A 26,988-nucleotide genomic window follows, 5' to 3' on the forward strand; every position below is an offset into this window, starting at 1 on the left:
AAATCCTCTTCCTGGGCTGCAGGGACTTCGGACTCCGGCGGGAGCGGGAACGTTTGTGACCGTTGATTGCAAGATTTGGTGCCTGCCAAGCAGAGGAGTCACTCCTTGACTCCAAGGGAGATTCTTCCGTCTTCCAGAGGTAGTGGAACGACGAAGGTCCAGGATTCTTCTTCCGAGCGTCGTCCAGGGTTATCTAGTTTGCAATGCCAAGGGTTCCCTAAATTATACTGAAAGGAAGAGAGGGACTAGCTCTATGACACCACCTATGGGAGGGTAAGGGGAGTGGGTGGCTACACCCACTTCCCTTTGTCCAGTTTCGTGCCAGAGCAGGGGCAGATAGCCCCTGAGCCGGTTTGAACTGGTGTATGCACAGAGGAGCCTACTGCTCCCCCAGTGCAAGACTTCAAAGCACTCTAGGAGTGCATCCACCCAGCGCCAATACACTAAACCCTGTCTGGGAGGTGGTCACACCTCCCTGTGACAGGATACCTATTGTTGGGCCTCCTCCACTGCGAGTTTCGGTCATCAGCAGGAGGGCAGCCCAGTGTCTGTGACTGATGGCATCCATTTTGTGATGCCAGGGCTCTTCAGGATGCTACCGCGTTTCCACAGTAGGTACATGTCTATCCATCTAGAAGGGTGGGATCATACTCCCACACCAGTTACTGGTGTGGGGGTATGATTCCAAAGCGTTTGACACCAAACACGACATGTTTTGATGCAGCCATTCCAAAGTTAAAAGATTGATTCCAGCCGCTTACCTGTTTGGATTCCGACGAACGCATGATGTTGCTCGGGTAGCACTGAAACGATTTACAGCCAGAAACGTTCGCGTTGCAACAGTGTCCCTCTACCCATTTGTGTTTGATGAACATGTCTTGATGACTTAAACTTCCATCTCATTCTCAACCACTATGATTTGCCGCTGTACTGTTTAAACAGATTTATCAATACCCACTGCAAGCCACTGCTAGTTGGAACTTACGCCTGCCTGTTCAACTGATAGAGACCTACCACTACACGTCCTGTGTTTATTTGAGCACTTCTACCGGATATCGGAGTCCTGACCTCCTTGGTCCAGAGATGAAATACTAACCTAAGTTACTCATTCCTCTGATTGACGCTATTTTAAATCCGCGCTATCAGGACTTACGCCCCAATCTATACACGTATCGTCCATGTCCCCCTCGATTTATCCATTCTGCGCCCTGATGAAGGTGTGACCCCGATGAACAAGTTACTTACCTTCGGTAACGATGTATCTGTAAGAAACATTAGTTAGTTAGATTCCTCACCTTAGAATATCCCCAGGCGTCAGACTGGATCCGGAAGATTTTTCGTCAGCAATACCCCTTGCGCGTCGCTAGGCGTCGTCTGCGGCTCCGCGTCCGTCGTCGGCGTCGTGCGCCGGGATGACGTCGTCGGAGTACTTAGACGCCGCCCTCGCGCGCTGACGTCAGTTCTTGTACATAGCCTTCCGCGCCAGGAACGCAGAGCCATGCAAAGACCGACACTGGTGCCAAAAATAAAATCTAGGGGCCTGAAAGGACAACCTTAACCCTAGATGTCAGTTCGCAGAACGGGGAGGATGGGTGGCTCGGTGAGGAATCTAACTAATGTTTCTTACAGATACATCGTTACCGAAGGTAAGTAACTTGTTCATCTGAAAGAAAAACGTTAGTTAGATTCCTCACCTTAGAATAGATACCCAAGCAATACCATCCCCGGTGGTGGGTCTGCGAACCAAGATCACACCAGAAAGTCCTGGAGGACAGAACGGCCAAAGAAGCCATCCCTCCGGACTTGGCTGTCAAGGCAATAATGCCTGGTAAACGTGTGTAGCGAAGCCCACGTTGCCGCCTGACAGATGTCCTGCAAAGGGACTCCCCGTCCCAAGGCATTAGTAGCCGCCGTGGCCCGTGTAGAATGAGCGCGCAGCCCAACAGGAGGGTCCTTTTTAGCCAAAGAATAGCAAATTTTGATACACAAAACGACCCACCGAGAGATGGTCCGTTTGTGCACAGCTTTCCCGTTCTTAGCGCCCACGTACCCGACAAAAAGCTGGTCGTCCACCCGGAACTGTTTCGTGCGGTCCAGATAAAAGGAGAGCGCACGTTTTGGGTCCAGACGGTGGAGCCTCTCTTCCTCTTTGGAAGGATGCGGAGGCGGAAAGAAGGTGGGCAAGGTGACAGACTGCCCAAGATGAAATGGAGTCACCACTTTCGGAAGAAAGGAGGGACGAGGCCGAAGGACAACCTTGTCCGGATGAACAGGCAGAAAAGGAGGCTTTGAAGATAAAGCCTGGAGCTCACTCACCCGTCTAGCCGAGGTGATGGCTACCAGAAAAGCAGTCTTAAGAGTCAGAAGACGAAGAGGACAATTGTGAAGAGGCTTGAAGGGAGCGCACATCAAGAATGTCAAGACCAGATTCAAGTCCCACTGAGGCATTACAAAAGGGACAGGAGGGAACGTGTGTGTAATGCCTTTGAGAAAGCGTGTAACCACAGGGGACTTGAAAAGAGAAGGCTGATCAGAAAGCCGCAAGAAGGCGGAGATGGCAGCAAGATAACCTTTCAGGGTGCCCAGGGCAGAGCCCTGCCGGGCCAGAGAAAGAAGAAAGAGGAGAACCTCAGAAAGAGGGGCGGAAAGGGGATCCACAGCCTTTGCTGTGCACCATGCCACAAATTTGTTCCACCGGCAGGCGTATACCGACTTTGTGGAGGGACGCCTGGCTGCCAGAATGATATCACAGACTTCAGGAGGCAAGTCAAATGGCATCAACTGCCGCCGCTCAATCTCCACGCATGGAGGTGGAGGCTGGACAGGTTCGGGTGGAGGACCGTCCCCTGCTGCTGCGACAGAAGATCCTCCCGAAGGGGCAAACATATCGGAGGATCGGTCAACATACTGAGTAGCTCGGGATACCAGTACCTTCGTGCCCAATCCGGAGCCACCAAGATGACTTGGGCCCGGTCGTGCCTGATCTTCTTCAGCACTCTGGGCAGAAGTGGTATAGGCGGAAAGGCGTACAACAGACCGCAACTCCACTCGTGACGAAAAGCGTCGCCGAGCGAGTGCCGCCTTGGAAATTCCAACGCGCAGAACTGCTGACATTGCGCGTTCTCTTCGGTGGCGAATAGATCTAACCAAGGCTCTCCCCACTGCTGAAAGAGACCTTGCGCCACTTCGGAGTTCAGACGCCATTCGTGATCCATCATGCACCGGCGGCTGAGTTCGTCTGCTCTGGCGTTCAGAGAGCCTGCCAGATGTTGAACCACTAGGGTGACGCCCTGGTGTTCCAGCCATGTCCAGAGGCGCAGAGCCTCCTGACAAAGGGTCCACGACCCCACCCCGCCCTGTTTGTTGCAATACCACATGGCGGTGGTGTTGTCCGTGAACACCTGCACGACACTTCCCCTGACAGAGGGAAGGAAGGCTTTCAGTGCAAGTCGGATCGCTCTCAACTCCAACAGGTTGATGTGGAGACGAGACTCCGCCGGAGACCAGAGGCCTCTGATCTCCGCCTCTCCCATATGGCCACCCCATCCCAGGAGGGACGCATCCGTCACTACGACATGCTCCGGTTGGGGAAGGGAGAGGCTCTTGCCCTTGACCCACTCGCGGTCCGTGAGCCACCACTGCAACTGTTTTGCAGTGCCCTCCGAGATCAAGACATGGTCGGACAGGTTGCCGTGATGCTGGGCCCACTGAAACTTCAGGTCCCACTGCAGAGCCCGCATGCGCCGCCTGGCGTGATGCACTAGTAGGATGCAGGAGGCCATCAGCCCCAGAAGCCGCAACACTAGCCTGACCGAAACCCGGGATAGAGGCCGAAAGATGGGAATCAGGGCCTGTATATCCCGGACCCGCTGTTCCGGTGGATGGACTCGGAACTGCGCCGAATCGAGAACCGCTCCGATGAAGAGGAGCTTCTGAGAGGGACTCAGGTGTGACTTCGGCACGTTGATGGAAAACCCCAGCAAATGCAGGAGATCCGCCGTAGTCTGGAGGTGGGAGACGACTGCCTGGGGCGAGCCCGCCTTCAACAACCAGTCGTCGAGATAGGGGAAGACTGGAACCCCTGATCTGCGCAGATGAGCTGCGACCACCGCCATCACTTTCGTGAACACCCGAGGGGCACTGGTGAGGCCGAAGGGGAGCACGGTAAACTGAAAGTGCTCGGGGCCCACCGTGAACCGCAGGTAACGCCGGTGGGCCGGCAGGACGGGGATATGGAAATATGCGTCCTGCAAGTCCAACGCTACCATCCAGTCTCCGGGGTCTAGGGCAGCTAGAACCTGAGCCAACGTTAGCATCTTGAACCTTTCCTTGCGGAGGAAGGCATTGACGTTCCGGAGGTCCAAGATGGGGCGTAGGCCCCCTTTGCCCTTCTTGGGAACCAGAAAGTAGTGGGAATAACAACCACGACCTACTTCTGGGCTCGGAACGCGCTCGACGGCCCCCTTGGCCAAGAGGGCCGAAACTTCCTCGCGGAGAAGATTCAAATGATCCCCCGAGATACGGTGGTGCTGCGGTGGCATGGCTGGAGGAGTCGTCTCGAAGGGGAGGGAGTAGCCCCTTCGGACGATTTGCAGCACCCACCTGTCCGATGTAATGGACCGCCAGTGGAGCAGGTGATGGCGAACTCTGCCGCCCACTGGCGTGGAATGGGCCTGAAAGCTCGGACTAGGAGGGCTTTGAGGCGGATGCTGCCGGGGTGGAGGTGGGCTGACCACGTCGTCCTCCATTTCCGCCACGGCGGAAACCACGACCGCGCGCAGGCTGGTTCTGCGGCTGGTGGCTTTGCGTACGTGAGGAGGCGCCCCTTCCTTGGCCACGAAAGGGGCGAAAAGCGGAGGTGTGCGCCCGCGGAGCCGAGAGGCCCAAGGACTTGGCCGTAGCCCGGGAGTCCTTAAAGCGGTTCAGCGCACTGTCCGCCTTCTCACCAAACAGGCGAGTGCCATCAAAGGGCATGTCCATGAGGGTGGTCTGGACATCCCCGGAAAATGACGTGGACCGCATCCAGGCGTGGCGGCGGAGCGCCACCGTGGTGGAAATCGCCCTACCCAGCGAGTCCGTGGTGTCAAGCCCACATCGTATGGCGTGCCGTGCTGCATCCCTCCCATCGGCCAAAGCCTGGTTAAGACGTGTCCAGACCTCCTCCGGACACAGGGGCAGCACGTCCTCCACCGTATCCCACAGGGAATGGGAATAACGGTCCAAGAGACAGGCGGTATTCAAAGACCGCAGGCCCAAACTAAGGGACGAGAACAGTTTCTTGCCAAACTGCTCGAGTCTCTTGGAATCCCGGTCCGGCGGAGCGGTCGGGAAGGAGGATTGGGAGGTAGAGGCCTGGATAACCAGACTCTCGGGGGTGGGGTGTTGGGACAGGAAACTGGGGTCGCCCGGAGCAGGGCGGTGGCGCCTGGCAACGTTCCTATCCACAGGAGGAACTGTGGAGGGCTTGGACCAGGTGCCCTTGCACCTCAGTGAGGATGTTAGTCCTCACAGCCACGGCAGGCAGCTCGAGCCCAAGGGCTGCGGCTGCCTTGCGCAGCACCACAGAAAATGCTGCACCCTCCTCCGAAGCCACGGTCGGAGGAGAAGTGAATCCAGTGTCCGGCGAGGTGTCCAGCCCACTGGCCTCCCCCAGTTCATCTGCCCAGTCCTGAGAAAGCTGTGACTGAACAGCCATAGGGTCCTCGAACCCCTCCCAGTCGCCCCCTTCTTCCGATTCCTGATAAACAGGAGAAATAATCGGAACCGGACTGTAGAGATGGTAGGACTCAAGCGGTGTCGGATGCGGCGTCGGTCGACGCCGTTGCGGCGCCCGGTCCGGAGGAGGGCTAAACTGGGGTGGAGTCGGCGCCAAAGGCGTCGGCAGCGCCGGAGGCGTAGGCGTGTGCGCCGGCGGCGGCGTCGGTGGTTCAGTCGCCGGCGCCGGTGGAGGAGTAACTAGGTCAACCGGCGTCGACGGGGGCCCAGGCATGGGCCCCACGGGGACCTGCGGCGTCGAGACCGGAGTCGTCGACGGCGCCGGGGCCGGAGCCGCCGGCAGGCAAGGTCGCCCAGTCGAGTCCGCGGGGCCCGAAGGCGCGCCAGCGGGCGTCGACGGCGGGGCCAGGCTCCTCATGGCCGAGAGGAAGGCACTGACCTCCGCCGGCGTCGCGTTAGTCCCAGCCGCGGGGGTGGAACCACCCTGACCCTCGGCCGAGTCGCGCGACCGGCGAGGGGAGTCCGAAGAGCGGTGTCGCCTCTTGGACTTCTTCGAGCGTTTGGACTTACCCGACGACTTGGAGCCGGACGATCGATGGCGTCGGCTAGGGCTCCGCGAGCGATCCTTGGACCTCCTCCTGGACCGGGATCGCACATGACGCGGAGCCGAGTGGCGAAGCTCGAGAAGCTTGCGGGACCGCTCCCGCCTAGCCTTCGAAGTCAGGGCCTGGCAGTCGTTGCACGACTCCGCGTCGTGGTCGGGGCCTAAACAGTAGAGGCACCGGCGGTGGTGATCGGTCACCGACATCAGTCGATGGCAATCCTCGCAAGCCTTGAACCCAGGCATCCTACCGGCACCAGATGTCGACAGACAAGGATCAAAAATGATCAAAAAGATTTAGTCAAAAAAGACTAAAAGGGGTAGCTCTCCCGGATCTGCGCTTACTGGCGCGGAAAAAAGAAGAACTGACGTCAGCGCGCGAGGGCGGCGTCTAAGTACTCCGACGACGTCATCCCGGCGCACGACGCCGACGACGGACGCGGAGCCGCAGACGACGCCTAGCGACGCGCAAGGGGTATTGCTGACGAAAAATCTTCCGGATCCAGTCTGACGCCTGGGGATATTCTAAGGTGAGGAATCTAACTAACGTGTTTCTTTCAGATTGGGGTCTTACTCCGAAACGCGCGTTGGCGCCCATATTTCTGGCACTCCTGTATTCCACCCAACCGTGTGTCTTCCGACTGGGATGATATACTTGTTCACCTTCCATACGACCCTTGTGATGGAATTGTGCCAACTTTGATTGTTTTATATTAATTGATCTGTCCTGAATGATTGTTGGTATGTGTGTGTTGAATTTGGAGTGGGACATGTTACTTTTTTGAATTGATCAACTCCGTGTATTGTTTGCTTTTTATCTGTTGGATTTCTGTATCCAACTTTATTTTAAAAAAATAATACAAAAAGTATCCGATTATTCAAATTTTGTATTTCATGTTATGAAAATAAGTAAAAAAGAATAACATAAATTAGAAATGTATATATTTTTTGTTTATCACTTTATTATGTCACCCATTGTACTGTTATACACCTAGTGTCATTTTGTGTATGCCTTCAGCCCAAATTAAGTGCTTTTTGATCTAGGGACCTATGTCTTAGGCCCATCCATATATATATATAAAGGGGTGGGCGTTGTCGCTTATTTCATATTGAAAAGAACTATCGATGGACAGAATGCAGAACAAATCAAAACATTCACCCCCAGTCAAGAGATCTGGGTTAAATCCATCATTATGTTGCTCACCATGCCACCCCAGTTTAGACCTGGCCATATGCAAATCAGTCTTGACCCTGTGCCTCATGGGAACAGTCCAGCCCGAACTGCCAAACCAGGTCCTCCCTGGACCGGAAACAAGCATCCTAGGACCGGTTTCGGGGTTTCACCCCTCCTCTTCAGCCACGATAGCTTGATTCCAGTGGCATGGAGAGCAGGGGACTCACGTCTGAGTATACCCGTCCCACTCGGGGTGACAAATGCAAAAAGAACTATTGATGGACGGAATGCAGAACAAATCAAAACATTCACCCCCAGTCAAGAGATCTGGGTTAAATTCATCATTCTTTTGCTCACCATGCCACCCCAGTTTAGACCGGGCCATATGCAAATCAGTCTTGACCCAGTGCCTCATGGGAACAGTCCAGCCCAAACTGCCAAACCAGGTCCTCCCTGGACCGGAAACAAGCATCCTAGGACCGGTTTCGGGGTTTCACCCCTCCTCTTCAGCCACGATAGCTTGATTCCAGTGGCATGGAGAGCAGGGGACTCACGTCTGAGTATACCCGTCCCACTCGGGGTGACAAATGCAAAAATAACTATTGATGGACGGAATGCAGAACAAATCAAAACATTCACCCCCAGTCAAGAGATCTGGGTTAAATTCATCATTCTTTTGCTCACCATGCCACCCCAGTTTAGACCGGGCCATATGCAAATCAGTCTTGACCCAGTGCCTCATGGGAACAGTCCAGCCCAAACTGCCAAGCCAGGTCCAGATCTCTGTACTGGGGTGAATGTATGACATTGTTCTGCATTCTGTTCATTAACTGTTGTTTTTGCATTTGTCACCCGAGTTGTAAGGGTATGCCCAGACGTGGGTCCCTTGCTCTCCATGCCACTGGAATCAAGCTATCCTGGCTGAAGAGGGGTGAAACCCTGAAACCGGTCCTAGGATGCTTGTTTCCAGTCCAGGCAGGACCTGGCTTGGCAGTTTGGCTGGACTGTAACCATGAGGCACAGGGTCAAGATTGATTTGCATATGGCTGGGTTCAAACTGGAACGGCATGGTGAGCAAAAAAACGATGGATTTAGGCCCAGATCTCTGTACTGGGGTGAATGTATGACATTGTTCTGCATTCTGTCCATTAACTGTTGTTTTTGCCATTCCAAAGTAAGCATTAACCGCGAGGTTATAATGCACTTAAGAGTATATGGTTTGACCGCATTCACAAACAGCCACAGAGAATAGACTGAGAGCAGCAGAGGGGCCCTGCTCAGGCAGAGGCGCCCCCTGTGGTAAATTTAAATTACCTAGACTTAATTTATGCGGTAAAATTCAATAAGAATAACTCAGTAAAAATAAGAGGCAGAATCCGTGGTATTTGAGGTTTTAAAAGGGATTTATTCCTTACAAAGGAATTGGTTCGAACCAGGCAATCGGGTTCCGTCACCACGAAGGTTCAGGAAGGGATAGGCAATACATTATTGACAGGTTAACATATATATAGTAAATGCATTACAGTAAAGACAGATGCAGGAGGCGTAACAGCTGATAGGAAAGATAAGAATACACATACGTAATGAAAAAGGCGTTACAATAGGCGTGCATGAGGGCGTATACTAGAAACGTCATTATGAAGATATCACAGGTGGGTGGATCCATAAGAGAATCCTGCAATGTCAGCAGAAATATAAGGCAGAGATGCGCGCGCAGCCGCATGACGTGTGATTGACGTGTAACTAGAGGGTGAAGGGGACTTGACATTTAGCCCTACATGAGGAGACAGAAGTCTGGGATGTCAGAACAACCTAATCCCAAATCGTATCTAATATCTTGTGTTTAAAGAACTATATTATCTGGAAGGAAAGGTCTCTCGGACAGAATCTATTCTATACTGACTGCTAGTGCGTGTACAAGCGTCTACGTGTCTACATGAGATGCGAGGGGGCATGGGCCTACCATGGTAACAGGAGCTATGAATTACTTGCACGGAGACAGTAAGGCCGGGCCCTTTGCTCTGCAGCTGGAAGGATGTTTACCTACATTACTAGACAGGAATGTATTGGGTTGAGGAGCGGAGCAGATAACTTGAAGGCGAAATACAGTTTTGGCAGGCAACAGGCCGAGCCAGGCACCGTTTAGCCTCGCAGGGAGTAAAACAAAGGTCATGGATACAGATGCGAGTCCAGGCTGAAGCTTTCAGAGGCAGAAAGCAGGAAAAGGCTCGATGACAGAATTCAGGGCCTACTCGCCTGAGCTGTAAAACGTGAAAGGTGCACCATATAAAGTCGGTGGCCAAGCATACTTAGGAACGGAATATCCGACCCATTCATGGCGGATCTGAAAGAGGACATGTTAACGTTGGACGCACATGTATTTGCGTCTTCATAGCTGGAAGTGGAGGGAACATACATGTACTTGTAGCACGTACATGGAGCCGTTGGGGTCTAAGATAGGGGACACAATTGATCATAAAAATCCATATTTCCTCACCCCTCACATGGAAACCAAGCACCCTGCCCTCAGGATTGATAGGGCCTGGCTTAGGGGTGACTGATAGGTTTAAATGTGTGAGCAGGGAGAGATATAGTGAACCTATATCTCAGTGAGGGGTGCTAGCACCACCTCAACCAGGTTGCAGTAGCAGGCCTGTGGTGTCAGATTTAGTCTGCTTCCCAGGGGTGGCAAAATACATGCTTCAGCCCCTGGTAGGCTTGTGAAGTACCTATGCCCTTGGTACCTAAGGTACCATATACTAGGGGCTCATAAGGTACCACAGTATCCAATCACTAGTGCACCTAATATGCACTCCATGTTGTTTAGAGAGAACAGATAGGCTGGGGCCCAGATTAGCAGGGTCCCAGCGAGACTATAGCCAGAAACCAGTGTAAACAAAAGAAAAAAAGTGGGGGCAACATAAGAGGCAGATCCTACTCTCCTACACACACGGAGTAGAAAAAGTAACTTGAAAAGTAATCTGAAAAGTAACGTACAAAGTAATCACAAAAGTAACTGTAAATACATTTTGACTGTTGACTTACCTGTAAACATACCAATTGCATCCAATTGCATTTCAATTCTATTTCAACTGCAATATACCTGCAAAATATTTTTAATTAGCCTGTACCAGGCCTTGCTTGGTTGTAGAAATAAAATAACTTTATTTGTATACAAACAGAATTGGTCTGAGTTCAGTCTTTGAGTGTGTGACAATTTCTTGCCGGAGTGTGTACAATAAATGCTTAACACTACCAGCTGATAAAGCCTTACGGCTCACCCACATTATCATAAATAGTGATTAAGGTATTCTACTTTTACCTCTGCCTATGTTTGGGGTTCCACTGGACTGTGCACACTATACCTTACTTTGGTATAGTATATACAGAGCAAGCTTCCTACACCCTCACTAGAGAAGTGTGGTCCCAGAGACAAAAATAAATGATCAGGATACTAGGGTCATATGCAATCATTGCAAGAGGACATACCCATATACCCAGCCATTGGCTATAGGCCCAAAACCTTCCCTTAAAGCTCCCTCCTCCCATAGAATGTTTTTGATTAATTGCAGGTCAATTCACAAACAAACTAGAACTTTTTTACTTTCCGGAAGAGGAAAAACCAGATGTTATATTTTTAACGGAAACTTGGTTGCATATGGAGCCGTGTCCCATTCTTGTTCGAACCCTCCCCCCTGGATACTATCTTCAACATAGAGACTGCAAAATTAAGAAGGGCGGGGGTATTGCTAGCCTCCTGAAAGACATTTGTAGATGCTTTAGTAAACCTGACCTGACCTGATACCAGAGTGCAAAAGTATGACTTGCGCAATCTCCCTTTCCCCTACTAGCACTTTCTCAGACATTTTATTATACAGACCACCTGGAACCTGAGGTAAATTTCTGCAATACCTTCCTGACCTTGCTGCTAATTTGGTTAGTGCCAGCCCCAATCTTTCTCTCTTAGAGGATATTAATCTACATTTTGAGGAACTAACAAACCCCCAGGTTTCTACCTTCCTTCAAGATTTATTAGCCACTCCGCTCATACAAAAGGTGGCAGTCCCACCCATGATACATGACATCTACTTGGCCCCATTTTTTCCAATACAAAATGCTAGGAGTTCTTGACCCTATTACGGTACTCTGGTCTGACCATTTTCTGATCATAGTCATTAGGGAAAATATGGCTTCACCTTTCTATCATAAAACAGTTATCAGCAAGAACGTCCTTGGTCCAGACTGCCGCTTGGACAATGGAAACAATCCATTTGAGACTCCAAACCTACTTTAGACTTCAACGTAACTATAGCTAATGAAAGATTCACTGATTGGATTGAATTCTCCCTAGATCAAGTTATCCCCAAGAAAACTTGCATTAGGTGAGCCAAAGAGAAAATCTCAACCAGATACACTCATAGCCTCTGTAAACTGAAACATAACTGTAAAAGAGCAGAATGGATGTGGAGGAAATACTATGGGGAGTTAAGCAAACAGAAATAGAGAATCAATTAAAATCTATCAAGTTGAAATGAAAAAAGCGCAAGCACTTAAAATTAACCAAGCTGCTAATTCTTCATGTGAAATCTTCAGAATTGCACAAACTGCTTGAACTTTCTTCTCCAGGCCTATTAATGGAATTGACACCAGCATGGTGTAATTAACTAGCTAGATTCTTATGCAAAAAATTCGAGCTATTTAGGACCTTTCCCCTAGTACTGATGCCCCTTCATTGGAAGATAATCATACACCCTATTCTGAAAATACGCTTACGGAATTTCCCATCATGAATTCAGAGAAGCTCACAGAAATCTTCTCAAGTTAAGTCAGGCTCCCCTATCGACCCGGCCCCTCCGTGTCTTTTAGGTAAAGTCACAGATTTGATACTTCCATCCTTGCTCCAGCTGATAAATCTCTCACTACGGGACAAGTCCCTTTGCCATGGAAACTTGCCATGGTCAAAGCATTACTAAATGAGCCCAATCTGGATCCTTCAATGTTAGGCAACTACCGTCCTATCTCCCTTCTCCCATGGAGAAGTATAAACCTAGAAAAACATGTCAACCTGACTGTCAGAATTTCTAGAAAATCATAATTTACTCCACTCTACCCAGACTGGATTCCGACCCCCTCCACGGTACAGAACCAGCCCTTCTGACAGTGATTGAGGTATCAAAAAACTTCTTGATCAAGGAGGATCAGCTTCCATCATTTTACTTGATTTGAGCTCTGCATTAGATACTGTAAATTATAACTTTCTTGTCAAAAGACTTGTGAATGCTAGTCACCGTAAGTGCACTGTAGTAGAGCGCACAACTCACTCGTGAGGGTCTCAAGGCGGTTGGGGTGGGGTTTGGGCATCTCCGGTCATCCAAAAAGCTGAGGAGGAGTCTGATGCTGAGGGGGAGTTCATTCCAGTTCTTGGCCGAGATGTAGGAGAAGGATCTGCCTCGCGTTTTTGCTCTCTGGATGCGGAGAATTTTGTCCAAGGCTAGGTCAGTGGAGCCGAGGTTTCTTGAGGACGTATAAGGAGATTCTTTCGCTGAGGTATTGGGGTCCGGTGTTGTGGAGGGCTTTAAAGGCGTGTGTGAGCAGCTTAAAGGTCATTCTTTTTTCGACGGGGACCCAGTGGAGGTCTCGTAGGTGCTGGTTGATAAGGCCTTGACGTGGGATGAGGACGACGAGTCTGGCTGCAGTATTCTGGACGGTCTGGAGTTTGTGGAGTAGAGATTTGTTGATTACGGCATAGATGGGACGTCCCATAGTCCAGCCTGCTGGTGATGAGTGACGGTCCTCCTGGATTCGGGGGGGGGGGGGATCCATTTGAAGGTCTTGCGGAGTATGCAGAGGGTGCTAAAGCATGTGGAAGAAACAGCGTTGAATTGTCGGTTCATGGTGAGGGAGGAGTCTAGTATGATGCCGAGGTTGTGGGTGTGGCCCGTGGGAGTTGCCAAGGGCAAGGGGCTACAAGGTGTTGTCTCATTCGGAGGGGGTGGATCCGAGGATGAGGGCTTTCGCTTTCTCTGAGTTGAGCTTCAGGCAGCTGCTGCTCTTCCAGGTTGCGACGTCCTTCATTATTTCCTCGAAGTTGTGCCCGGTGATGTTGGGTTCCTTGGTGAGGGAGAGGATGAGCTGGGTGTCATCAGCGAAGGATACTATGTGGAGTCCGTGTTTTCTGACAATGGTTGCGAGGGGGGTCAGGTAGATGTTGAAGAGCATGGGGCTGAGGGAGGATCCTTGGGGTACTCCGCATCTGATCTCTGTGGGTTCAGAGACGGAGGGAGTCTGATTCTTTGAGTTCGGCCAGTGAGGAAGGAGCAGATCCAGTCTAGGGCAGTTCCCAGTATGCCAGCGTCGTGGAGTCTGGCAGCTAGTGTGCGGTGGGAGACAGTGTTGAAGGCTGCTGAGAGATCTAGTAGAATGAGGGCTGCAGTGTGGCCTTGGTCGAGGAGTGTGCAGATATCATCTGTGGCGGCTAGGAGGGCGTTCTCTGTGCTGTGGTTGCTGCGGAAGCCGGATGGATGTGTGTTGAGGATGTCGTTGCATTCTATGAAGTTAGTTAGCAGGATGTTGATGATCTTCTAGGTGACTTTGGTGGCCAAGTGGAGGAGGAAGACGGGCCGGTAGTTCTTGAGGTCCGTCAGGTCTGAGGAGGGCTTCTTGAGGAGGGGTTTCCCTTTTGTGCATTTCCAGTCGTCCGGGAACATGCCTGTTTCAAGGGTGCAGTTGATTGTCCGTTGTAGTTCTGGTGCCATGGCAGAGGCGGCCCTGTGGAAGATGGGCAGCGGGTAGGGGTCAGTGGGTGATCCGGAGTGTATGCCCTTCATGGTCTTTACAGTGTCTTCTGTGGTGCCAGGGGTTTAAGCGAGGATGGTCGGCTGAGTGGAGTTGCTGGTGGAAGGTGTTGGATTGGTGTCTTGGTCCTGTTCGCTGAATTTATTGTTGAGTGCCCTGATCTTGTGGTGAAAGAAAGAGCCGACTTAATTGCAGAGGTCCTGGGAGGGAGGGACGTCAGAGGTTTCGCTGGGGGGTATGGTTAATTCTAGTATGATGTTGAAGAGTTCATGGGAGTTGCTGGAGTTGGAGAAGATTCTGTTCTGAATGAAGTTCCTCTTCGTGGATTTGATGATTTGTTGGTGTGCTGTACTGCTGGTCCTGTAGGCGGTGCATGCTTCGGAGGTTTTACTGTCCCTCCAAGCTTTCTCAAGTCGTGGCACGAGCGCTTGGATTCTCGGAGGTCTGTGGTGAACCAGGTGGCATTCGTGGTGTGCTGTCTGTCGGAGTTCTGGAGAGGTGTAAGCATGTTGGCGCAGTCGGCAATCCATTTGTGGAGTTCGTTCGCTTAGGAGTTGGCGTCGGTCGTGGTGGTGGTGGGGGAGGGGGTAAGGGGGGTGCGACTGAGGGCAGAGGCGAGGTGCTCTTCGGTGATCTTGCTCCAGTTTCTGCGCAGAGGGCGTGGCATTGTCATGTGTGCAGTGGGTTTCGAGAAGAAGTGGACGAAGTGGTGGTCCATCCAGAGAAGCGGCGTGGTGTGACTGAGGAAAATGTTGATTCCTCCGGCAAAGATGGGGTTGAGGGTGTGTGCCGCCTTGTGGGTGGGTGTGGTAACGAGTTGCTTCAGTCTGATGTTGGCGAGGCTGTCTAGGAGGGCGGTGGAGTTTGGGTCGCTGAGGTTGTCAAGGTGAAAATTCAGGTCTCCGAGCAGTACGTAGACCGTGGAGGTGTTGGTGAACAGGACGCAGGGTCCGGGTGTTCATAAGGCGAGAGATGCACGTAGAGTTGTTTTGGGGTTGATCTGGAAGTGGATGTGTTCCATAGGGGCGCAGAGTTGCTCAAGATGGAGGTTGTCAGTCGGAGGGAGCTTTTGTGGAAGATGGACAGGCCTTCTTCAGGGTGGTTGAGGCGGTCTTTCCTCTGGATCTTGTATTTGTCGGTGATGGCAGTTGTGATGTCAGATACAGAGCTGGGGATGGTCCAAGTCTCTGTGAGGATGGCGATGTCGGGTGAGAGGGTGTTGAGAAGGCCCCAGATATCCACTGCGTGTCTGTACAGGGAATGCACATTGAGGAGGATGTAGCTCAGGGGGATGGGTGTGCTGGTGTCAGATGGGTTGGCGGGGGCTGTCTGAGTCCAGAGGTGGGTTAAGGTGTGGCAGCAGTGTCGGCAGAAGAACGGGCCTTGAGTGATGGTTGGGGTCAAGAGCTGGCAGTTGTTGTTGTGTCCGGGGTTGAGTGCGTGGAAGGTTGCGGAGTACTAGTGGCAGGGATGGGAGGACCAGGATCCCTGCTGCGGGTCGCGGTCGGGACACGATGGGCACAGACCGGCTTGCCTTTAGTGAGCAATTGGCACAGCAGCGGCGCAGCCCCGTACAGCCTGCCATTAAGTAGGGGTCTGGGGAGGGAGAGCGTCTGGGAGGCGGGACGGGGACACACGTGTTCCCCCTGCGTGTTATTGCTCCCACCTCCCAGCTGCTCTCCCTCCCCCGACCCCTACTTAATGGCAGGCCGCTGCAGGGAGGGGCCGCGGGGGCAGCAGGGAAAAAGGAGCGAAAAGGCAAACTGGGAAAAATAAAAGCCATACAGTGAAAGCAGCAACAGAAAAATGGCACAGACCGACAAATAGCCTAAAACAGAAAGGCAGAGATAGACAAAAACAGAAAGGCACTAAGATAAAAAACAGAAACAAGCAGAAGAACAAACAGAAAGACTGGCAGAGAGGACCAGCAGAAGAGCAAGGCTCTCCCACTGGACCACCAGGGAAGAGGTGCAGGCAGGAACCTGTGGGTGGAGAAGGGCCTCGAACACCTACCTGGAACCAGAGAGGTGCTGGGGGTAGAGACACAATGACTGAGCATCAAGCAGTGAAGCTGGCGGCTACATACTATGGCTTCCTTAGAATGCTTCGTAAAATGTTTCCTCTTTTATCGTTTACTGCTAGGAGACTGATGGTCCAGGCCCTTACTCTTTCCCGCATGGACTATGGTAACTCGCTTCATCTCGGAGTGCCAAAAGGCACTACAAGGAAACTGCAGGTAGTATAAAATTGTGCTGCTCATCTGTTGCTTAATATCCACAGAACTCCATGAACCAAACAAGCTATAAATACCCTACTCTGGCTCCCTGTAGTTGAAACGAACAAGTTACTTACCTTCGGTAACGATGTATCTGTAAGAAACATTAGTTAGTTAGATTCCTCACCTTAGAATATCCCCAGGCGTCAGACTGGATCCGGAAGATTTTTGTAGCAATACCCCTTGCGCGTCGCTAGGCGTCGTCTGCGGCTCCGCGTCCGTCGTTGGCGTCGTGCGCCGGAATGACGTCGGAGTACTTAGACGCCGCCCTCGCGCGCTGACGTCAGTTCTTGTACATAGCTTTCCGCGCCAGGAACACAGAGCCATGCAAGAGACCGACACTGGTGCCAAAAAATCTAGGGCCCTGAAAGGGATAGCCTTAACCCTAGATGTCAGTTCGCAGAACGGGGAGGATGGGTGGGTCGGTGAGGAATCTAACTAACTAATGTTTCTTACATTACACGTTAGTTAGATACCTCACCTTAGAATAGATACCCAAGCAATACCAACCCCGGTGGTGGGTCTGCGAACCAAGATCACACCAGAAAGTCCTGGAGGACAGAACGGCCAAAGAAGCCATCCCTCCGGACTTGGCTGTCTAGGCAATAATGCCTGGCAAACGTGTGCAGCGAAGCCCACGTCGCCGCCTGACAGATGTCCTGCAAAGGGACTCCCCGTCCCAAAGCAGTAGTAGCCGCCGCGGCCCGAGTAGAATGGGCTCGCAGCCCAACAGGAGGGTCCTTTATTGCCAAGCAATAACAGATTTTTATACACAAAACGACCCACCGGGAGATGGTCCGTTTGTGCACAGCTTTTCCCTTCTTTGCACCCACGTAGCCAACGAAAAGCTGGTCGTCCACTCGGAACTGTTTTGTGCGGTCCAAATAAAAGGAGAGCGCACGTTTTGGGTCCAGACGGTGGAGCCGCTCTTCCTCTTTGGAAGGATGCGGAGGCGGAAAGAAGGTGGGCAAGGTGACAGATTGCCCATGATGAAAGGGGGTCACCACTTTCGGTAGAAAGGAAGGACGAGGCCGAAGGACAACCTTGTCCGGATGAACAGATAGAAAAGGAGGCTTGGACGATAGAGCCTGGAGCTCACTCACCCGTCTAGCCGAGGTGATGGCTACCAGGAAAGCAGTCTTAAGAGTTGGAAGACGAAGAGGACAATTGTGAAGAGGCTCAAAGGGAGCGCACATCAGGAATGTTAAGACAAGATTCAAGTCCCACTGAGGCATTACGAAAGGGACAGGAGGGAACGTGTGAGTAATGCCTTTAAGAAAGCGTGACACTACAGGGGACTTGAAAAGAGACGGCTGATCAGGAAGCCGTAAGAAGGCAGAGATGGCAGCAAGATAACCTTTCAAGGTGCCCAGGGCAGAGCCCTGCCGGGCCAAAGAAGAAAGAGGAGAACCTCAGAAAGAGGGGCGGAAAGGGGATCCACAGCCTTTGCTGTGCACCATGCCACAAATTTGTTCCACCGGCAGGCGTATAAATTCTTTGTGGAGGGACGCCTGGCTGCCAGAATGACATCACAGACTTCAGGAGGCAAGTCAAATGGCATCAACTGCCGCCGCTCAATCTCCACGCATGGAGGTGGAGGCTGGACAGGTTCGGGTGGAGGACCGTCCCCTGCTGCTGCGACAGAAGATCCTCCCGAAGGGGCAGACGTATCGAAGGATCGGTCAACATACTGAGTAGCTCGGGATACCAGTACCTTCGTGCCCAATCCGGAGCCACCAAGATGACTTAGGCCCGGTCGCGCCTGATCTTCTTCAGCACTCTAGGCAGAAGTGGTATAGGCGGAAAGGCGTACAACAGACCGCAACTCCACTCGTGACGAAAAGCGTCGCCGAGCGAGTGCCGCCTTGGAAATTCCAACGCGCAGAACTGCTGACATTGCGCGTTCTCGTCGGTGGCGAATAGATCTAACCAAGGCTCTCCCCACTGCTGAAAGAGACCTTGCGCCACCTCGGAGTTCAGACGCCATTCGTGATCCATCATGCACCGGCGGCTGAGTTTGTCTGCTCTGGCGTTCAGAGAGCCCGCCAGATGTTGAACCACCAGGGTGATGCCCTGGTGTTCCAGCCATGTCCAGAGGCGCAGAGCCTCCTGACAAAGGGTCCAGGACCCCACCCCGCCCTGTTTGTTCCAATACCACATGGCGGTGGTGTTGTCCGTGAACACCTGCACAACACTTCCCCGGACAGAGGGAAGGAAGGCTTTCAGTGCAAGTCGGATCGCTCTCAGCTCCAACAAGTTGATGTGGAGGCGAGACTCCGCCGGAGACCAGAGGCCTCTGATCTCCGCCTCTCCCATATGGCCACCCCATCCCAGGAGGGACGCATCCGTCACTACGACATGCTCCGGTAGGGATAGGGAGAGGCTCTTGCCCGTGACCCAATCGCGGTCCGTGAGCCACCACTGCAACTGCTGTGCAGTGCCCTCCGAGATCAAGACATGGTCGGACAGGTTGCCGTGATGCTGGGCCCACTGAAACTTCAGGTCCCACTGCAGAGCCCGCATGCGCCGCCTGGCGTGATGCACTAGTAGGATGCAGGAGGCCATCAGCCCCAGAAGCCGCAACACTAGCCTGACCGAAACCCAGGATAGAGGCCGAAAGATGGGAATCAGGGCCTGTATATCCCGGACCCGCTGTTCCGGTGGATGAACCCGGAACTGCGCCGAATCGAGAACCGCTCCGATGAAGAGGAGCTTCTGAGAGGGGCTCAGGTGTGACTTCGGCACGTTGATGGAAAACCCCAGCAAATGCAGGAGATCCGCCGTAGTCTGGAGGTGCGAGACGACTGCCTGGGGTGAGCCCGCCTTCAACAACCAGTCGTCGAGATAGGGGAAGACTGGAACCCCTGATCTGCGCAGATGAGCTGCGACCACCGCCATCACTTTCGTGAACACCCGAGGGGCACTGGTAAGGTCGAAGGGGAGCACGGTGAACTGAAAGTGCTCCTGACCCACCGTGAACCGCAGGTAACGCCGGTGGGCCGGCAGGACGGGGATATGGAAATATGCGTCCTGCAAGTCCAACGCTACCATCCAGTCTCCAGGGTCTAGGGCAGCTAGAACCTGAGCCAAAGTCAACATTTTGAACCGTTCCTTCCGGAGGAAGGCATTGACGTTCCTGAGGTCCAAGATAGGGCGTAGGCTTCCTTTGCCCTTCTTGGGAACCAGAAAGTAGTGGGAATAACAACCACGACCTACTTCTGGGCTCGGAACGCGCTCGACGGCCTCCTTGGCCAAGAGGGCCGAAACTTCCTCTTGTAGAAGATTCAAATGATCCTCCGAGATACGGTAGTGCTGCGGTGGCATGGCTGGAGGGGTCGTCTCGAAGGGGAGGGAGTAGCCCCTTCGGACGATTTGCAGCACCCACCTGTCCGAAGTAATGGTACGCCAGTGGAGCAAGTGATGGCGAACCCGGCCTCACACTGGCGAGGAATGGGCCTGAAAGCTCGGACTAGGAAGGCTTTGAGGCGGATGCTGCCGGGGTGGATGTGGACTGAGCGCGTCGTCCTCCAGTACCGCCTCGGCGGAAACCACGTCCGCGACCGCGTGCAGGCTGGTTCTGCGGCCGGTGGCTAGGCGGACGTGAGGAGGTGCCCCTTCCTTGGCCACGAAAGGAGCGAAAAGCGGAAGTTTGTGGCCGCGGGGCCGAGAGGCCCAAGGACGTGGCCGTAGCCCGGGAGTCCTTGAAGCGAGCCAGCGCACTGTCCGCTTTCTCACCAAAAAGGCGAGCGCCATCAAAAGGCATGTTCATGAGTGTGCTCTGGACATCCCCTGAAAAGGACGTGGACCGCAGCCAGGCGTGACGTGGAAGCGCCACCGTGGTAGAAATCGCCCTACCCAGCGAGTCCGTAGTGTCGAGTCCACATCGGATTGCATGGCGCGCTGCATCTCTCCCATTGGCCAGAGCTGAGGAAAGCCGCGCCCGGGCCTCCTCCGGGCACAGTGGCAGCACGTCCTCCACCGTATCCCACAGAGAGTGGGAATAACGGTCCAAGAGACAGGCGGTGTTCAAAGACCGCAGGCCCTAACTGAGGAAGGAGAACAGCTTCTTGCCGAACTGTTCCAGTCTCTTGGAATCCCGGTCCGGAGGAGCGGACGGGAAGGAGGATTGGGAGGTAGAGGCCTGGATAACCAGACTCTCGGGGTGGGGTGTTGGGACAGAAAACTGGGGTCGCCCGGAGCAGGGCGGTGGCGCCTGGCAACGTTCCTATCCACAGGAGGGACTGTGGAGGGCTTGGACCAGGTGCCCTGCAGAACGTCAGTGAGGGCCTCATTGAATTGCAGCAGAGGCTCAGTGGAGCATGCGGCAGACTGAAGCACCTCAGTGAGGATGTTAGTCCTCACAGCCACGGCAGGCAGCTCAAGCCCAAGGGCTGCGGCCGCCTTGCGCAGCACCACAGAAAAAGCTGCACCCTCCTCCGTAGCCACAGTCGGAGGAGAGATGAATCCAGTGTCCGGTGAGGTATCCAATCCACTGGCCTCCCCCAGTTCATCTGCCCAGTCCTGAGAAAGTTGCCCCTGAAGGGCCATAGGGTCCTCAGACCCCTCCCATTCGCCCCCGTCATCCGATTCCTGGTAAACAGGAGGAATGATCGGAGCCGGTCGATAGACAATATGTGTCTCTAGCGGCGTCGGGCGGCGCCGCATCGGTGTCGGGACCGGACAGGGGCTGAACCGGGGATCGACGTCGACCGGAGTCAGCGTCGGGGGTGGTACCGGTGTCGGGGCCAGCAGAGGAGGCATAACGAGGTCGACCGGCGTCGACGGGGGCCCAGGCTTGGGCCCCTCGGGTCCTGCGGCGTCGGGGCCGGAGCCTCCAACGGCGCCGGGGCCGGAGCCTCCAACGGCGCCGGGGCCGGAGCCTCCAACGGCGCCGGGGCCGGAGCCGCCGGCACGCGAGGTCGCCCAGTCGAGTCCACGGGGCCCGAAGGTGCGCCAGCGGGCGTCGACGGCGGGGCCAGGCTCCTCATGGCCGAGAGGAAGGCACTGACCTCCGCCGGCGTCGCGTCAGTCCCAGGGACCGGCGGGTATGGGGACTTGCGCGGCGCCTGCGGCTCCCACGGAGCCGCGGGGGTGGAACCACCCGGACCCTCGGCCTAGTCACGCGACCGGCGAGGGGATTCCGAAGATCCGAAGAGCGGTGTCGCCTCTTGGACTTCTAGGAGTGCGTCGAGTTACCCGAAGACTTCGAGCCAGACGAGCGACGATGTCGAGTGCGGCTCCGCGACCGATCCTTGGACCTCCTCCTGGACCGGGATCGAGAGGGGCGCGGAGCCGAGTGGCGAAGCTCGAGAAGCTTGCGGGACCGCTCCCGCCTAGCTTTCGAGGTCAGGGCCATACAATCGGAGCACGACTCCGCGTCGTGGTCGAGGCCCAAGCAGTACAGGCACCGGCGGTGATGATCGGTCACCGACATCAGTCGGTGACAGTCGTCGCAGGCCTTGAAACCAGGCATCCTACCGGCACCAGAGTCGAGAAGTGACCAAAAAGAGTCGAAAAAGTTAGTCAAAAATTGACTAAAGGGGTAGCTCTCCCGGATCGGCGCTTACTGGCGCGGAAAAAAGAAGAACTGACGTCAGCGCGCGAGGGCGGCGTCTAAGTACTCCGACGACGTCATTACGCCGCAGACGACGCCTAGAGACGCGCAAGGGGTATTGCTTCAAAAATCTTCCGGATCCAGTCTGACGCCTGGGGATATTCTAAGGTGAGGAATCGAACTAACGTGTTTCTTTCAGATAATTAGGTTTAAATCTCTAAGCATTGCCCACATGACACGATGGGGGAATGGACCTCCAATTACCCACTCTCTGATCTATATTCCTTGAAGAATTTTGCGCTCCAATTTATTCTTAGATAAAGTACCTCAAATCAAAAGGGAAAGATATGGAGGCCACTCTTTCTCACATAACGTTGGCAAGCTTTGGAATACCCTTCACTTCATTTTCCGAGCTGGGATGCCTACGGGTAGCCATGTGCTCTACAAGTGCCTACTCATTCTTTCATTCATTCATTCATTCAAATACCAAGAAGGGGACATTCACATGCCAATATGCTTTGGTTAGCTGCTGAATACAACGTTTGTCTATTATTTTTCACTTACTTGTTCTCTCTCCCGTCCCTTAATTCTTTATGTTCATCTTTAATTTGGGAGAATCGCAGGGCTTTTTTAGGAATCCACTGATGTTATGCCTGAGCTGCCCTGGGCAGATCATCAATGCACTCATTGTTCTTATTCTGAAACCTTCTCTTACTAGTCAGGCACATAAAATGAGTGAGCAAAAGTTAATACCATGAACATGCCAATGACAACTCAGAACAAAGGATGTTCTTGTGCTATATCGCAATTTAAAATAATTTACTTTGTTCATACCTCATGGGGAGCAGTACATGAGAACCAGTTACTGATATTTTTTAAATGGGTAAAATGACACTTCAAGTGTGTCCTTCTTGCTTGATTTTTCATACAATTTCAAAATTACCCTAAAGCAAATAATCTTGCTGCCAAGGAGTCAGCTGCCTGCTCTAGATAACCCATGGGGTGAAGGAGGAATGTCTGATTGCTTTAAAATGTACAAGGAGGATGGAATGTGTTCTGTTAGAGCACTTGCTCTCCAATTATGGTGTCATCACAGATAACAAGCAAACATGGAATATCACCTCTCTCTAATGGACCCAAAAAAGACCGGTAAATACAGTCAGCAAGCCAAAGATGCAAAGGTTATAAGGTGGAGAAGAATAGAAATGTGCCTTTTACAAACATCATATTTTTTAAAACTCCCCCAGAATCGAAGACAAACCCCACAACTGTTGTGGAAGAACTTTTTGACCCACACAAAACGTGAATGCAGCCTGACTTGTTCATCAACAGGCAAAGTAAAAAGCAGCGAGTTTCTTATCTTTAAGGTAGAACAAGCTCCAGAGTTAGAACGGATTCCTTGTATTCCCTTAACTTTACCCATCTCTCCACTTGGGAAATAACAAACCTTCAAAACAGTCAAAGGTTCAGGGGACTATTTTATGAGAGGTTTTTGCTTTAATCACGACTATGGAGCATTCCCACCCTTGACGCACAAGTTACTTACTTGTGTAACGATATATCTGTAAGAGACATTAGTTAGTGATAGATTCCTTACCTTAGAATATCCCCAGGTGTCAGACTGGATCCGGAAAGTGTTTCGTCAGCAGTACCCCTGCACGTCGGTAGGCGTCGTCGTGCGACTCCGCGTATGTCTCTGGTGTCGTAGCCGCCGAGATGACGTTGTCGGAGCTACTTAGACGCGCCCACGTGCGCGGACGTCAGTTCTGTAGACAACTTTTCCGTGCCATGAACACAGAGCCATGCCAGAGACCGACTACTGGTGCAAGAAAACCAGGTCCCTGAAAGGGATGACCTGAACGCTTGAGAACAGTTCGCAGAACGGGGAAAATGGGCGAGCGGTAAGAAATCTATCACTAACTAATGTCTCTTACAGATATATCGTTACACAAGTAAGTAACTTGTGCATCTGGAAGAGACACGTTAGTGATAGATTCCTTACCTTAGAATACATACCCAAGCAATACCAACCTCGGTGGTGGGTCTGCGAAGTGAGATTACACCAGAAAGTCACGGAGAACTGAACGGCCAAAGAAGCCATCTCTCCGGACTTGACTGTCGAGGCAATAGTGCTAAGTGAAAGAATGCAGCGAGGCCCAGGTGGCTGCCTGACAGATGTCCTGCAGGGGGACACCGCGTCCCAATGCAGTAGTAGCTGCCGTCGACCTGGTAGAATGTGCGCGCAGCTCTACCAGGGATTCCTTTTTAGCCAGAGAATAACAGGCTTTAATGCACAGGACAACCCAGCGGGAGATGGTCCGCTTGTGCACAGCCCGGCCTTTCTTGGCGCCCACGTAGCCAACAAGAACTGGTCATCCACCCGGAACGGTTGTGCGCGGTTGAGGTAGAATGAAAGCGCACGTTTTGGGTCCAGACGGTGGAGCCTCTCTTCATCTCCGGGAGGGTGTTGAGGGGGAAAGAAAGTGGGCAGAGTGACAGTTTGCCCCAGATGAAAGGCAGTGACTACCTTTGGTAGAAAGGAGAGACGTGGCCGAAGCACAACCTTGTCCAGATGAACTGCCAGGAAAGGAGGTTTGCATGAAAGAGCCTGGAGTTCACTCACGTACCTAGCGGAGGTAATAGCCACCAGGACGACAGTTGTCAAAGTCAAGAACCGTAAAGGACAGTTATGAAGAGGCTCAAAGGGAGACCATATTAAGTATGTGAGAACCTGGTTCAAGTCCCACTGAGGCATCACAAAAGGAATAGGAGGGAAAAGGTGAGCAATCCCTTTGAAAAATCTATTGACAACAGGGGACTTGAAAAGAGAGGGCTGATCAGGCAGCCCGAAAAAGGCTGAAAAAGCTGAAAGGTAGCCCTTAATAGTGCCCAGAGCAGAGGCCTGCTGAGCCAGAGAAACAAGGAACAAAAGGACTTCTGAAAGAGGGGCAGAAAGGGGATCCACAGCCTTCGCTGTGCACCATGCCACACATTTGTTCCACCTGCAGGCGTATACCGATTTAGTGGAGGGACGCCTGGCTGCCAGAAGGATATCACAGACTTCAGGAGGCAAGACAAATGGAATCAACTGTCGCCGCTCAATCTTCACGCATGTAGGTGGAGGCTGGACAAGTTTGGGTGGAGGACCGTCCCCTGTTGCTGCGACAGACGATCCTCCCAAGAGGCAGTCGGATCCTCCAATCCACGCTTATACTGAGTAGCTCGGGATATCTAACTCTTCGAGCCCAGCCCGGTGCCGCAAGAATAACTTGGGCCCGGTAGCGTCTGACCTTCTTCAGTACCCTGGGTAGAAGTGGTGTAGGCGGAAAGGCGTACAACAGACCGCAACTCCACTCGCGACGAAAAGCGTCTCAGAGCGAATGCAGCCTTGGAAACTCCAACGCACAGAACTCCTGACATTGTGCGTTCTCTCTGGTGGCGAATAGATCTAACCAAGGTTCTCCCCATTGCCACCTCAGAGTGAAGACGCCATTCGTGATCCATGATACACTGGCGGTTGAGTTCGTCCGACCCGGCATGCACAGGACCTGCCAAGTGTTGAACCTCCAGTAGAATGCCCTGGCGGTCCAGCCACGTCCAGAGGTGCAGAGCTTCCTGACATATGCAGTACCACATGGCGGTGGTGCTGTCCGTGAACCCCTGCACTACTGTCCTCTTGATAGAGGAAAGGAATGGTTCGAGTGCAAGCAGGATCGCCGTAAGCTCCAACTGAATGATATGGAGCTCGGACTTTGCCGGAGACCAGAGACCTCTGATGTCCGCCTGCCCCATATGGCCACCCCATCCCCGGAGGAACACATCTGTTACCACTGTGTGTTCCGTTTGTGGAAGGAAGAGGGATCTGCCGCTGACCCAACTCATAGGCCAAATGACCCAGACGCGCTGTTCGGGAAGATAAACCCGAAATCCCGCCGTGTCCAGAACCGCTCCGATGAAGAGGAGTTTCTGCGAGGGAACCAGATGCGACTTCGGCACGTGGATGGAGAACCCCAGCAAATGCAGGAGGTTGGCTGTAGTTTTGAGGTGTGAGACGACTGCTCAGGGCGAGCCCGCCGTCAACAGCCAGTAGTCGAGATAGGGGAAGACTGAAACCCCCGATATGCGCAGATGAGCTGCGACCACTGCCATCGATTCCGTGAACTCCAGAGGGGCGCTGGGAAGGCCGAAAGGGAGCACAGTGAACTAAAAGCGGGAGCATTTTGAACTGTTCCTTCCGAAGGAAGGGACGTGACGTACCGGAGAACGCAGGTCCTTGTCCTTCTTTGGAATTAAGAAGTAGTGGGAATAACAATCACGACCTATTACTGGCATCGGAATGCGCTCGACGGCCCCCTCTGGCCAAGAGGGGCAGAACGTCCTGCTGGAGAAGCACCAAGTGATCCCCCGACATGCGGTGGTACGGAGGGGGCACGGCCGGAAGGGCATTCCGTAATGGGAGGGAGTAGCCCCTTCGGACTATATGCAAAACCCAACTGTATGAAGTGATGGTGCGCCAGTGGGGGAGGGGATGCCGAATCGTGCTGCCCACGGGCGTTTGGTAGGCCCAAAAACCCTGGACTAGGAAGGTTTGGAGGCCGTGGTGGCAGGGGCGGACTGACTTGGCCACTGGCCAAGTTACCCACCACTGCGGGTCCCCTTTCAGCAGCTGCGCCGAGACTACTGCTGCGCAGGCCTGCAGCTTTGAAAGGAACTTGTTTGGGATGCCTCGTCCCTACCAGGAAAGGAGCGAAAGGCAGACCCGAGGGAGTATGCGTGGCGGAAAGGTCCAAGGACTGGGCCATCGCCCGGGAGTCCTTAAAACGTTCCAACGTGCCATTCGGGTTGTCACCAAAGAGGCGCGTGCCATCAAAGGG

At 53.1% G+C, this 26,988-nt stretch overlaps 1 protein-coding gene across 4 annotated transcripts in view; it reads right to left on the reverse strand.

Annotated features, from left to right (window-relative positions):
* SAP130 (Sin3A associated protein 130) overlaps nt 1-26,988 on the reverse strand; it is an 862,033-nt gene that overhangs the window by 482,248 nt on the left and 352,797 nt on the right. The gene's annotated exons all lie outside the window — the stretch shown is intronic.

The sequence above is a fragment of the Triturus cristatus genome, chromosome 11 (genome assembly GCF_964204655.1).
Source record: "Triturus cristatus chromosome 11, aTriCri1.1, whole genome shotgun sequence".
In the NCBI taxonomy this organism is placed as follows: domain Eukaryota; kingdom Metazoa; phylum Chordata; class Amphibia; order Caudata; family Salamandridae; genus Triturus; species Triturus cristatus.